Here is a 13956-nt window from a genome sequence, read left to right as displayed (position 1 = left end):
TATTATAGAGAGAGGAAAGCCAAAATAGAAAATATGTAGATAAAAATAAATAGCATGGAAGCAATATTAGTGTTTGTTCCAGTCAAAGTGCTTATATGATAATAATGAGAAATACCAGTTACAAATAATGCATGCAAAGCTATTTTGTGTTTGTGTCTAATTATTGTCAGGGCTGTGTAACTCATTAATAATGGGAAACTGGTATCAAACGTTCGGATCGTTCCGCCACTGTTTATATTTGATCCATAAGGTCGAACAATCTTTGTCTTATGATTAAACAAGAGAATATTTATTTCTAAATGATGTTCCTTAAAAAATGGTCAAAAGGCATATATGCAAAATGGGCCCATCTGAAATATGAGACTGTCAAAACAAATTCTTCCAGGAGGGATAAGAATACATACATGATTTAGCTTGATAAAAATCTAAAGTTGTTCAAAGTTATTATCCTTCAAGTGAGAGAATTTATGAAAAATGCAAAACCAGGGGACGGTAATTGGAATAAATTAATTCGATTTGATTCAAATTATATATTAAATATGCATTACGTGCTCAGTGCTGAGCTCATCATGTCAACATTTCTCTCTGTCCTTTATGTAGATGGTTTCGTTTAAAAAGGTCCTACTTCTTTACAGATTTACAGAAGCAGGAGGCATTGAAAGGCTGAATTTACTATTTAAAGTCACGAAGACACTCGGTTTAATTGTGGCCAAATATACTGAATAAGAGGACAATATAATAATAGTAATAATCAGAATCATCACCACAACCACCACCGTCATCATCACCATCATCACCATCATCACCATCATCATCACCATCATCACCATCATCACCATCATCATCACCATCATCACCATCATCATCACCATCATCACCATCACCATCACCATCATCATCACCATCACCATCATCATCATCACCATCATCATCATCACCATCACCATCATCATTATCACCATCACCATCATCATCATCACCATCACCATCACCATCATCACCATCACCATCATCACCATCACCATCATCAGCATCAGCATCATCATATAACAAATTGGAACTTTTCCTAGTAATGCAGTTTCCCATTATTGTTATAGACACAGGTAAACCCAAACGAATGTGTCTGCATTCAGGAAACACAAAAACATCAGGACTCAAGGATCTACCATTGAGACAAAAATGCCCTGGCAGAGATCATTTTTTCCTCTTTACTACATTATGCACCGCATACTTCATTACCACATTCTGTTTCCTTTTTTTGTTACCAAAGGAGAGTTGACACACAATGTTACATTGCTGATAGATGTACAGCGTAGTATTCCTCCAGTTCCATTTAAATGTTGTGCTGTGCTCACCACAAGTGTAGCCAACATCTGTCACCGTGCAACACTATTTGCGACACTGTGACCGTTTTGCCTATGCTGTGCCTTTTATTCTCATGATTGATTCATTCCATCCCTGGGAGTTTATACCTCCACCTTTTCATTACTACATTATTAATGCAGTCTCTTTAACTGGAACATCATACTTTTTGGTTTAGGATGTGTTTTGTTGCATTCGTGGCTATTGAAAATCCCAGATGAACCTATTCCGTGGGCTGCTAGACAGTTCAAGAAGGTTAAAAGCCAGGTAGAGATGGGGGTAGGCAACAAAGAGCAAGAACAGGGCAAAGAAAATGGTTCAAGCTGATTGGTATGGGGTCCGAGTTTAATTTTATTGACACCTTTCTTTTAGTGCTCAGGAAGCTGGGCCTTATTTGAAGGTGGTTGTAGATTTGGCCATTGGATGAGTAATTGCTACTTTTCCCTATGAAAATCTGTTTCTGAAATTAATGGTATCGCTTGCCACGAGAGGTAGATAGTTCTTAAAACCTTTGCAGAAATAAAACTTAGGTAATTTGACATTAACTATAGTGAGTTTCCTGCCTGAGCCTCTAGTTTAACATGGAGGCCTTAAGAATGGGCCAATGTTTTCCAAGAAAATATGCATTGTTATACTTCATCAATTAGTTTGACAAATCATTTAGCACCTCCTCTGGGCCAGGCACCAAGCCAGGCCCTGAAATTGGGTGGTGGGTGGAGCAGATATGCTGCTCTCTTGGAATTAAAGTCAGCCCTTAGATCCTGATTAAATGTTCTTATGCCACGTTATTCAGAGGCCCATAGTTTGCATCTATTTCCTCCCATTCATGTTACAATTCCTTTCTACAGAATTCTGGACTTTACACAGTCTATTTTACCATTGGTTTTCTGTCAACCAAGTTGCTTCAAAGAAGTTTATTTGGGAAAATACACAGGCTACTCACGAAATGAAACTAATAGGGCATGGTTGAATTTTCCAAACCTCAGTGGAAAATTAAACTGAGTGTACCCTGAATTCTACTTCTGAGTTTATTTCCCAGACTGATCTATAAGCTCTGCTGAAAGGCAGACTAACTTACTTATGGATCAATAATAAAGTTCAGGAAAGATGGATATTAATGAAATGGCTGAATATGAAACACTCTAGAAACTTCAGTAATGATTGCTGTAAAGTTGAATAAAAATATCATATTTGGTGGCAAAACATATAAGCAAAAGGAATTGACACAGAATACATTTTTAGGTATTCGTTATAAGCTACAGATTTTGACCTAGCATTTGAAGTCAGTCACTTCTTAGAAATAATCTTCCAACAGATTTTATGACTGTTACAAAATAGAATATATACATAAAACCACCAAGAGCACCCACATCTTTGCCTTTTGCAGGATATTAGTATGGTATCTTGACATAGGTAAGTCTTGAAAATGCCTAATGCATCCAAAAGCCCTCCCGGTTAGTGGGGATATTCACAGGGAGACCGATGAAGAAATTGGCATATCCAGATGAAGCATAGTTGGGTGGTGTTCATCCGTGAACCCTAGATCATTTCTCTGCTCTTTTGCAGGCTATTCCTGTGAGCAACAGGGCTCAAGCCCGTAGGAGACACCACAGAAAATGCTTTAAAGTTATCGAACCAAAGGGTGAAACAGTTGAGATTTTTTTTTCCAGCTTTCCATCTGTCATTGATTTGATGGCTGCTTGCGAGGACATTAATTTTCTGGCGCTTCTGGCTTGCTCTGCGTGTCGGCCACGTGTGCTCCCTCAGCCAGAAAAATAAAAATAGCCCTTATGTGATTGCAGTAAGAAAACTTGATCTTTTAGAGGTGAATTCTGAGGGGATACGAACACTGATACCACAACATCTACTACGGAGGCACATACCTGAAATACGTCTGTCATAAAGCAGATTCAAGCTGGCGGGCCTGGGTTTGAACGCTGATTTGCTACGTAATCTTGATTAAAGCTCGTAAATTTTTATAGCCTCGGTGTCTTCATCTATAAACAAAAACAATGCCTCCATTAAAGGACACTTGTACAGATTAGATGGGACTATGAATGTATAGATTAACACAGAACTAAGCACTTATGACAGCCTAATGACTAGAAACTTGTTATTTAGTGAAGTATTTACTAAGTATGTACTATGTGCCAAGCCCGTGGTAGATGTTAGAGATGGAGATGAATAAAACAAATGCAAAACCTCATGTAGCTGTGTTCCACTGGGAGAGATACATAATATTATATGGATAAAGAAGGTGGAGTTTAGAGACGCATTGACTTGCCCAAGGTCGTGCGGCAATGAACCCCGAAAACGGGGATTCAGAATCAGCTCTAACTCTGATGCATGTGCATTTTTGTAATGCATAGTACCACCTGCCCAACACACCTGTTAAGAGTAAGATGGTTATAAGGCATGTGTCAAAGTGGGGTCCATGCAGAAAATGAGGTCTCTGGAACGAGTCATTAGAGGGCTTGCTTGCCTGGTGACTGGAGGGAGGGGGAGGTGGGGACTTCATACACATCCTTGCAGCTAATGACTGCTGCGTGGTTGGCTTAGAATTTGGAGGAGTAAGACTATTTGGCAGAAGATACACAAAGTTAAAGGAGAGATGCCATTTTCTGTTAAGCAGAAGAGATGCCAGCTGGGTATTTTCTCCAGATGCTATTCCTTGAAAACAGAGTACATACAAGTAGCTGGAAACAGCAGTCACCCTTTCCAGGGCACCCTGCTGGATGGGCTGAGCTGGCACAGAAATGGGACATTTTCAAAGAAACGTAGTTTTATTATCTTCAAATATATCTGTTACTGCTAGGAACGGGTGAATAGGTGAGGGAAAGAATGTGACATAGGGAAAGATAAAATTCAGCCGAAAACCATGCTTTTATTTTCTATTGCTTTGCGATCTTGGGCGTGTTTCTTTCACCACTTTGATCCTCAGTGTTCTGTGGCATTGAGATTATATTTGAAATCACATGTATTTCATAAAGCTGTTATAGAGGCTAACCTTGATAATATGTATGTTACCTAGATCTCCACCAGCTTGGTTAAAAATGAAGTCAAATAAACATTAATAGAACTTTTGCTAATTCCATATTTTCCTGCCAATTTTCTGAATTCTTTAAGTGGTGCCTTTCTGTCAGTTTTTGCATCATTCGAAGTTGCCACGTGCTCCAGGCTTTGGTCCCCTAAAACTGCACAGATGTCTCTGGCCTCAACCACTTGGAGAACTCTCTGGATCTCATAATGTCCTTGGAGTGCTTAGAAGATGACAGTCATGTTAGGAATGAGAAGAAGACCACTCCCTTCTCCAAGCTGGCTCAGTTGAGAGAGGTCCAACCTCAGGTGTCTGGGCGCCTAAATGTTGAATAATTAATATATCCTGTCCATCACCCCCGCTCCCACCCATGTCTCCAAAATCATACTGGTGAACTTCTTTTACATCACATGGTCAAAAGAGGGCAGAGCCAGGAGGATTCAGAGTCCAGTGTGGCTTGCCGAGCCAGCACCCTCAAACACTCAACTGCATTTGCCTGACCATGGAAACAGCCTTTCAGGTGAGATACAGCAGGTAACACTCCAGAGAATCCAAAGAAGACCCTGTGCCTTCCCCCCGCTGGCCTGTGATTGCAGAAGCTCCTGGTTCATGTTTGGCATCCAGCTCAGTGAGGTGGATGCTCACCTCGGTGGGTCTGTCATCCCCCATAAGCTTTCTGTTCGCCAGGCTGGGGCTCCAGCTCCCACACCAAATCTTTTTTTCTGCCATGTTCCTATTCTTTCCAGCAAACATATCTTCCTGCCACTATTCAAGTTAGAGTGACAATTCTCTATGAATTTTCATTGTCTTTCCCTCCTTCCCCCTCCCCCTAAAGCTATAATTTTTGCCTTTCTGATTTCACAGTTCCCTAACTTGGGGATCCCACTTCCCGAGGTTATGTATTAAATCCGCAAAAGAACATGACCTAGGACCCCGTCTACTGGGGAATCTTGATTGGAGGGAGTTAATCTTAGATATTCAGGTCAATTCCTAGACACGCCCCAGGCAACAGTCACAAGAATCCGGTTAATTGTCTAGGCTCTGCTTCTCGAGCTCAACTTTGAAATTGTGGTCTTTGTTCTTACCTGGTTTCCTCTCTTGCACCTTTTTATTGCCCTCCCCAAATGCCTTCATATTAACTCCTGTTTGGACTGAATGCTTGCATTTTTGATTAACATCTTCCCAAATACCCTGTCTGTTCAGCCTCCTAGATCTTAACCACTGTCCCAACCCAGACAACCAGGAAAATGATTACTACTCTTTTGGTTGTTGTATGTCACTACTTACTGTCAACTGTTCTAACTGTTCAGCCCACAAAGCTTTTTTATGCTTACATCAATACCTCTCACTCAATAACCCCTCTGGCTCTTGACTCATTTTTGCTTTATTTCCTTGCCTCTTATTTCTCCATATAAGCCACTAGATTTGGTGACCAGATGTTACATTCCCTGCCCTCCTTGTATCTTTAAATTTTTTTAATGTTTATTTATTTTGGAGAGAGAGCGTGAGCAGGGGAGAGACAGGGAGAGAGGGAGACACAGAATCCGAAGCAGGCTCCAGGCTCTGAGCTGTCAGCACAGAGCCCCACATGGGGCTAGAACTCATGAACCGTGAGATGGTGACCTGAGCCGAAGTTGGAGGCTTACCTGACATAGCCACCCAGGTGCCCCTTTTTTGACTTTTGATTAACCTCTCAGATCAATTGGATTTTAGAATCTCCTCACACACGGACTCATCGAGTAAGAGGTACTCTAACACCTCTCTCCCCACTTCAAGGTGGGTATATACTTAGCTTCATCGAATCAACCCATCACAGTATGCATCCGGAGACTGATTTCGATTTTCTAAATCTTTGCTCCAAATCAAGGCTCACACTTGTTTTCTATTTCTCTCTAGAACTTGAGGAAACAGTATCAATCCTAGCCCTGATCTTGCCCCCAGCTTCCATTCCCCTAGCTAATATCCAGCTGAGCCTAGTAGAGCCCCTCCCAGGAAGCCTAGGCGATTGCTCAATAGATTGCAAAAGACTGTCTTCAAGGAGGAAGGAGAGGCAGGAGAAGACCAGGATTTGTGGGACACGGTCCCGATCTTGTATGAACTTCCAATCTAATGAGGACATAAGATGACAAAAGCCCCTGTAATGCTGGGTGGGGTGAAGAGAGAAGTGCTCCTTTGTCTCCCGGTGATTATAATGAAGGAAGACATTTCAAATGATTCTTGGAGATTAGGTAGGTAAGAACAATAGTTGATACAGATGGTATAATATAGTCAAGTTCGAATTTAGGTGATCTGACATCTGTGCTTAGCTCTCACTGTTTTCTAATGCCTCTGCATAATATTTAATAGGCGGGGTGGGGGGGGGGAGGAGAGATCTCTTCCAGGAACAAACCAACAAAGACACACAGAGCTCAGAGCCTGCTCAATTTGGTGGAAACAGATGATACATCATCTGAAATAGCAAGAGATGAGACTAGAAATATATTTGGGACTGGTTATTGAGGTCTTTGAATGCTTTGCTAAGAGTTTTGAGAATAATTTGATCCTTAATTGATGCAGCAAAGTTATGCTGAACGTCTATGAAGTATGAGGTTTTAGGAGTGTGTTAGTGAATAAAACAGTGTTGAGCCAATGAGCAGGAGAGACTCTGTTAAAGTAATTTCATTTCAGTTGTCAAGAACAAAAACAAATTTGAGTCAATTGCAGAGATGATGTGGAGTCAGTGACATATTCTCTGAAAGAATGGATAGTGATGGAAACCATAGAGATGGAACAGTATCTGTGGATGTTAGAGTGAAGGATTGAGGGTGGGGTGGAGATTTTGAGTGTATCTGTCCACTTGGAAGTAAGAGAAACCGGGGAGGGATAAATTGAATAAGAGTAGGGATAATTCAAAGGACAGTTGTATAGAACCTAGTGGGAAATAGGTGCAAGATTGAACAGGTAGAGGTCTTGACCTTACAACAAAGTAAGGCAGTTCCTTTACCAACATGGGAGTGAAGGTGGTAAAGATAGATAAAACTATAGCCACACTTGAGCTACAAGAGGGAAATTGAGGACCTTTACACGTACTCATTACTGTTTTTTAAACGAAGCAGGCTTTGTCATTTCCTGGAACTATCAAGGGATAGAGTTAAGGCTTCAGGAGACTTTATGATGATTGTTCTGGAGGCTAAAAGAGGGGCTTGGCTCGAGGTGGGTGAATGAACCACAAGTACACGTGACGAGCTCACGAAGAGTTTCATGAATATTGCCTTGACCACAAAGACGATCGAACGAAAATAACCTCTCAATAACCTCTGAGCATGTAGAGTAGCACCCGGCGGTAAGGCGAGTTCAATATTTTTATCTTTCAAAAGCGCTGCTGGCAAGAAGAAGTAGCCTAAAAGCAAAAAAGAATGCAAGGTGTCGTTATCCTGGAAAGTCAATGGCGTGTAATGAGAGGTGGTTTTGATTTGTCTGCTTTTGAATGCAGGGTGTAGGTTTTACAGGTTTGGGGCATGGAGTTTTGCATCAATATGATATGGTTCTGAAATCCAGGAGGCTGTTCGGCAAATGATCCCAGGGTTTTCGCTCCTCAGCGCTATTGACCATCGGAAAACCAACCATCAGAGATCGACATTTCAGAGCAATTTCCCTTGCATTAAATACCGCGTCTTCTTCCCTTCCCATTTTTCCTTCATCTCTCCTTCCTTCTGTCTTTTTGCTGCTGTTAATGTAAAGATTCTTCACATTTTTTAGTGAGATTTTGATCACTCTTGTGGAGATTACAATCTCTTCATTGGCTGATGCCTATAGGATTATCCTAAGACATTTCTATAGCTTCACTTTTTGATAATGTTTAGTATTATCAGGCAGTGATATTCAGAAACCATCAAATATCATAAAGCAAAAATTGAATGAAGAGCAATGCATACCTTAAAGGATAGAGGCCTCCGTAACCATATCAAGACCAATTTCATTGTGACTCCCGTCTTAGTACATGGCTTTGTTTTCCTTCAAGGATGGTTGAAAATCAATGCTCAGCCTGTGATTGGCCCAATTTAGAATTTCTCAAGGATTAACATCATGTAGCTTTTTTCTAGCTTGGGCATGGATTAGTAAATCTTCTGGTTGACATGGAGAGAAAGAATGCAGAAAGAAAATTTATTAGAAAGTGAAGTGGACCTTGACTAATTAAAAAGCAATAAAGAAAGAGTTTGGAGGACAGTAGCTGGGGCTGTGGTGTCAAAGAGTGTAGGGAATCGATATCTTACAAGGTGTAGGGTTATAGTGTTCATGTTAAGCGGAACCATAATTGCCTCCCAGGAGTCCCTGAGGTATAGACAGCTGGATTTTCTCCACGTTTAGCCCTGAGGTGCTGAGGTGATTTTTTTATTTCCTACCAAGTTGATTCAACATTCTAACTGCATTTAAGGTTTTCTCTAGACCCGTGCTCAGCCCTATTAGATGTAATGTCCTCTTTTTATAATAATTCTCTACACCAGTGCTCAGCCTTATTAGAGTTAATGTCCTCTTTTTATAATAATTACTTTTTTATGCCTGCTTTGCAATTCTGAAGTGAAATTAATAGATAATAACCAATCTACAGGCAAAATTTTCAAAACTCAATATAATGCCGTGACTATATTTCAGGGGCATAACTTCTCTGTATTTCAAGGAAGTTGGTATTCTGCCTTGTTATACACCGAGAGTTGTTTGTTGTTTTGGAAAATCATGTCACCAGTGGAAATACTGGTTATAGAATTTGAGGAGGCCACACAATGGTAGGCATCTGCTTTTAAAGTCACAGATTCAAGGGTTTGACTACTTCAATATTCTTTAAGTGCAAGAGTGTTTATAGAATTAAATGCACATTGTATTATATTAAATTATTCTCTTTTATTTCTCCTTTGTATTATATATAGAGCACATTTTTGCATTTTTGAAATTTTGCCTGTAGATGGTCACCTCTTAGCTTCATTTTAGACTAATTAATCAGGCTGGACACTTATTATGTCCAAATTCAATTGGGGATGAAAGGTCCCTCATGCAGTTATTTACAGATTTTAGGTTCTTGTCCACTGGGGGACTGATGGCCTGTTTCTTCTACATTGGCCTCTCCGTAAGGCTGCTTGCAACATGGCAACTCAATTCTGCTAGAGCAGGTGATATGACAGAGGGAGAGAGAGGGAGAGCAGAAGGGAGAGATATCAAATATCGTATTTGATCTGTTTTAAGTTAGTTACTGCCATTCCAGTGTTATTTACCATCTTTCAAGGAAGATGTTTAATACTTGCTGAAAGAACGTTGAACATCCAGGTGACTTCATCAACATTTATGGAATAATACATTGTGGTGGAAATATTTCTCTAGGAGCCCCAAACCCTGAGTTCTAATTCCAGGCCTGCCGATTACTGGTCCATTCACTGGTCACATAACCTTGGGCCAGTCACACCATTTATGATAAAACAAGAAATAGTCTCTGACTGTGTTTCCTGATTCAGAGCTCCTAAAATGCTTGTAATTTCCTGAGTAATAGGGGTGCTAAGAACATCTTTTGTTCTAATATTTGGTCTTTGACCCTGGTTCCTGACGCAAGAGCTCCTCAGACCCTTGGAATCTCCAGAGTGATGAGTGTCTTTTTGTATGCTAATGAGATGAGTAGTGTCTGAGAGTCCCTGGATAGCTTCAGGGTGGTGGCTGGTCAGCAGAAAGACCAAGCCAAGTTTACAGCTTGGAACTTTCAGGCCCATCCTGCATTCTCTGTAGAGAAGAGAAGGGGCTAGAAATTGAGTACATAGTTGCTCAAGCCTGTGTGATGAAATCTTCATAAAAATCCCTAAACTATGCAGAAACCTAAGCTGCTGGGTTGGTGAATCTATCCATGTACCAGGATGATGGTGCACTCCAATCCCATGGGCATAGAAGCTAATTTGTTCAGGACCCTCCTGGACTTGAACTCATATTAGTCTTCATCTATATCCTTCTAATAAACCAGTGAACATAAGTGGGTTAGACTTCTGGGTCTGAGCTCTTCAACTGTGCAGTCTTAGCTAATTCTAGATAGTTAGCGTCATAACTGATTTGTAGGACATATACTTGGTGTTGGGAGAGTTGGAAAATTGGTCTGTGTGCGAAAACACCCCTCCTTTTGGTGTCAGGAATGTCCTGTGGGTAGATGAAAACAGGAGCTTCTGTAATCGAACTAATGTGAATTCGTTGTTTAGTGAGTCACAGGTAGAAACACACCAGGAGGTGTTACACAAAGGAAATTTTATTTGCAGCAGATAAGGAGATCATGGGGAATAGCTTCCAAAGCTGTGACTGCCCAAGTGGGGGTGAGTGGATTTCTTTTATTTAGGGTTTGGATGAGTAGTCAGCATGAGTTTTGTCATCCTACGTAGAGGCGGGCGTAAGGTGCACGGGTACTTAGGAAACATGCCCATAAGTGCATTGTATGTTAATAAAATCTCCTTGGGTGGAGACTTTAACATTATGAGGTATATGTAACTGCCAGACACTCCATGGTCCATCCCTGCTGGTGTGAGTCGGTGGTTGAGGTCAGATATTGGTCTAGGTCGCCGGATCTCTTCTTGTTGTTTGCCTCCAAAAGATAATGTTAACATTCCTGGGAAGAAAGGGGGTCCCCAGGGTCCTCTGGTGACAGTTTTAACCTCCTTTACCCTATGGGGTGTGGTTTCACTTCCTCTTAATCTTTAAGCCTGTTTTTGATCATTTATATAAAGGAAACCACAATGGCCACATAAATTCCTAAGGGGTTCCTTCCAAGATGGGTAAAAAAAAATTGGTTGTGAAGATACTTTGACAACTGACATGTCAGACAACCTCAAGGAGTGATTATTACAAGTACCATTGTTTCTGTGGGGAAGGGCCTTCCAAGTTCAAAATAGCACACACATAAATAAACTTGGGAAACACAATGTTCTTGTATATTGGGAATTTCCTATATTTAAAACCAAAGTTTAAGGGGGAAAAAAAAAAGAGGTTAGAGTGGGAGAGAGCCAAAGCATAAGAGACTCTAAAAACTGAGAACAAACTGGGGGTTGATGGGGGCGTGGGAGGGCGGGCAGGGTGGGTGATGGGTATTAAGGAGGGTACCTGTTGGGATGAGCACTGGGTGTTGTATTGAAACCAATTTGACAATAAATTTCATATATTAAAAAAAAAAGCAACCCAAGTTAAAACAGATAAAATTGTCTGTGTAGTTCACACATACGTCCTGATAAGGAGGTTGGTGTGGAAATATTTTTACTGTGGTTAAATTTTAAGATTTTTGCCCAAATTATCTTTCAAATGAGATTCTCATGCCATTGAAACAGAGAAGAGAAAAGAAAGAGGAGTGAAGCTACAATATCTATGAGATTTGACTTCACTATTACAAGGAACCCACAGAATACTGAGTATACGATTAGGCAATTAATGAATATCTTTCCCGTAAGGCAGAATAAATTTAAAGTCACAACCATGGGGGTGCCTGGGTGGCTCAGTCAGTTCAGTGTCCGACTGTGGCTCAGGTCATGATCTCATGGTTCAGGGGTTCAAGCCCTGCATCGGGTTCTGTGCTAACAGCCTGGAGCTGGCTTTGGATTCTGTGTCTCCTCTCTCTGCCCCTCCTGTGCCAGTGCTCTGTTTCTCTCTGTCTCTCAAAAATAAGTAAATATTTAAAAAAATTTTTTAAGTCACAACTATATAGCCATAGGAAATCTCATACAAAGTATAGGAGAAACTATTGATTTTTTAGTTTGCTGCGTAGCAACAACACAATAAAGCAATCAGACACAGTGACCTCTCAAGATAGCCTTCAGTGTAGATCAATGCAAATACTTGTACTCCTCGCTGTCCTCATATTCTGAATCAAAATCGTTTTTGAGTACCCATGCATATGGCACACCGTGTCTGTCATGGAGACCTTTTAGACATGATTCAGGAACGAGCTCCTCAAATCGCAACTTCGCCAATCAAGTTAGCAGGAGAGGCTTTGTTGTTTCTGCAAGAACTGTGTGAGTCATTTATGAAAACCAACTTTTAACAATCTGAACTAAAGCTTTAAAAATTTTTGGTGTTGAATATAGAATCCAAGCCTGATTAACTACTCACTCCTAAAAATTCAAACTCCGGATGTAAGATACAGGCAGAGAACAACAAATTAGCAATACTGGTCAAAATACATGCTCTGAATTTTCTGGTGTTATGACCACGGCCATCATTATCATTATCATGACTACTGACCATATATAATCAGTGAAGCAGTATGTTGTTTTCTGGGTTCTGCAAATTGCCCTATTGCCTGAAAATATAAAATCCAAAATTAGTTTTCCTACAGATGATGCATGTGGGAATTTTGAAGATAAATGGATTTTCTTATAATAGGTGCCTATTAAGTGGGGCTGGAAGTTGAACAGGATAATAAAATTCTTTCATTTAGCTTGTGTGAACCTAATTTTTCCCAGGGCTGCTCTTTCCTTAGACTTTTCCTTTTGATTCTTTAATCTCTTCTCTCCCTTCATCCACACATGAAATAATAATATTCAGGGCAGTATCTCATATTCTCCTTCCACTATATAACCTCTCTAATGTCTTCCCATTGTTTAGCTTCCATTTACACTCAGGTGATACCAAAGTCTCTAGATCTTTCCCAGGCATCTTTCCAGACCAGTACCTTTAGTCCATTTCATTGGTTCTAATGACTCTTTATACAGCTTTAACCCATCGCTCATTTATGTGGACTGAGCACACTTGAATCTTTTACCTCACCTTCTTAGAAGGTATAGAAGAGGTATTTCAATGTGGAAGTAATCCTCACTAGTGTGAGAAAATAAGAAACAGAGTTATCCATAGTATTTGAGAAATTCCTGAAAGGCCCCAAGCAAAAATCAGCCTGAAATCGACTGAGCAATAACTACTACAGTGAATTGTTGAAAAAAGGCCAGAAAGAGTTCTGAGGGTGAACCACATACACACACAAAGAATTCCAAGGAGAGGAGAAGGGCCCAAGGGGGATCTATGTGATGATTTGAAAACTTCTATTCAGAGCAGAAAGTAGTATTGGGCCTTTTAATGTCCTTACTTTTTATTAAAAACATTTTTTTTATCATCAGCCCCACCTGCTTCCCAACTATGCTTGCCTCAAATGGTGAGCTACACAGGGATTTCCCATCCAACAGCAATGATGAGCATAGTTCTTGGCTCTGAGAGGAAGAAGAAGCCTCACCTGTAGAAGATGAGCTGGCCGCCTCCATGTGGTTGCCAGTTCCAAATCCCATCCCTTCTGCACAGCAACTAAAGGCAGGCTCAAGTAAAAAGGCACTTCCCCTTGAAAGAAGAGGGCTCTTAAGATTGCTAAGGAAAACGATTGTCATGAAACAGAGGCCGTCAACAACAGAAAAACTACCAACCAGAGAAAGAGTTGCTAATAGAAGCAGGAAAACCCTAAGAATAATTGCCATCCTCAGATATTTAAAGGAAGACACATATGTTGCATCCATTAGACATCTTTAGTATCAGGCCTCAGAAACAAACTGTGGTACATTTTAACAACTAATTTATCAGCAGTATAT

The sequence above is a fragment of the Panthera uncia genome, chromosome D1 (assembly GCF_023721935.1).
Source record: "Panthera uncia isolate 11264 chromosome D1, Puncia_PCG_1.0, whole genome shotgun sequence".
In the NCBI taxonomy this organism is placed as follows: Eukaryota; Metazoa; Chordata; class Mammalia; order Carnivora; family Felidae; genus Panthera; species Panthera uncia.
The sequence above is the reverse complement of the archived record's forward strand: the minus strand, read 5'-3'. Positions refer to the sequence as shown.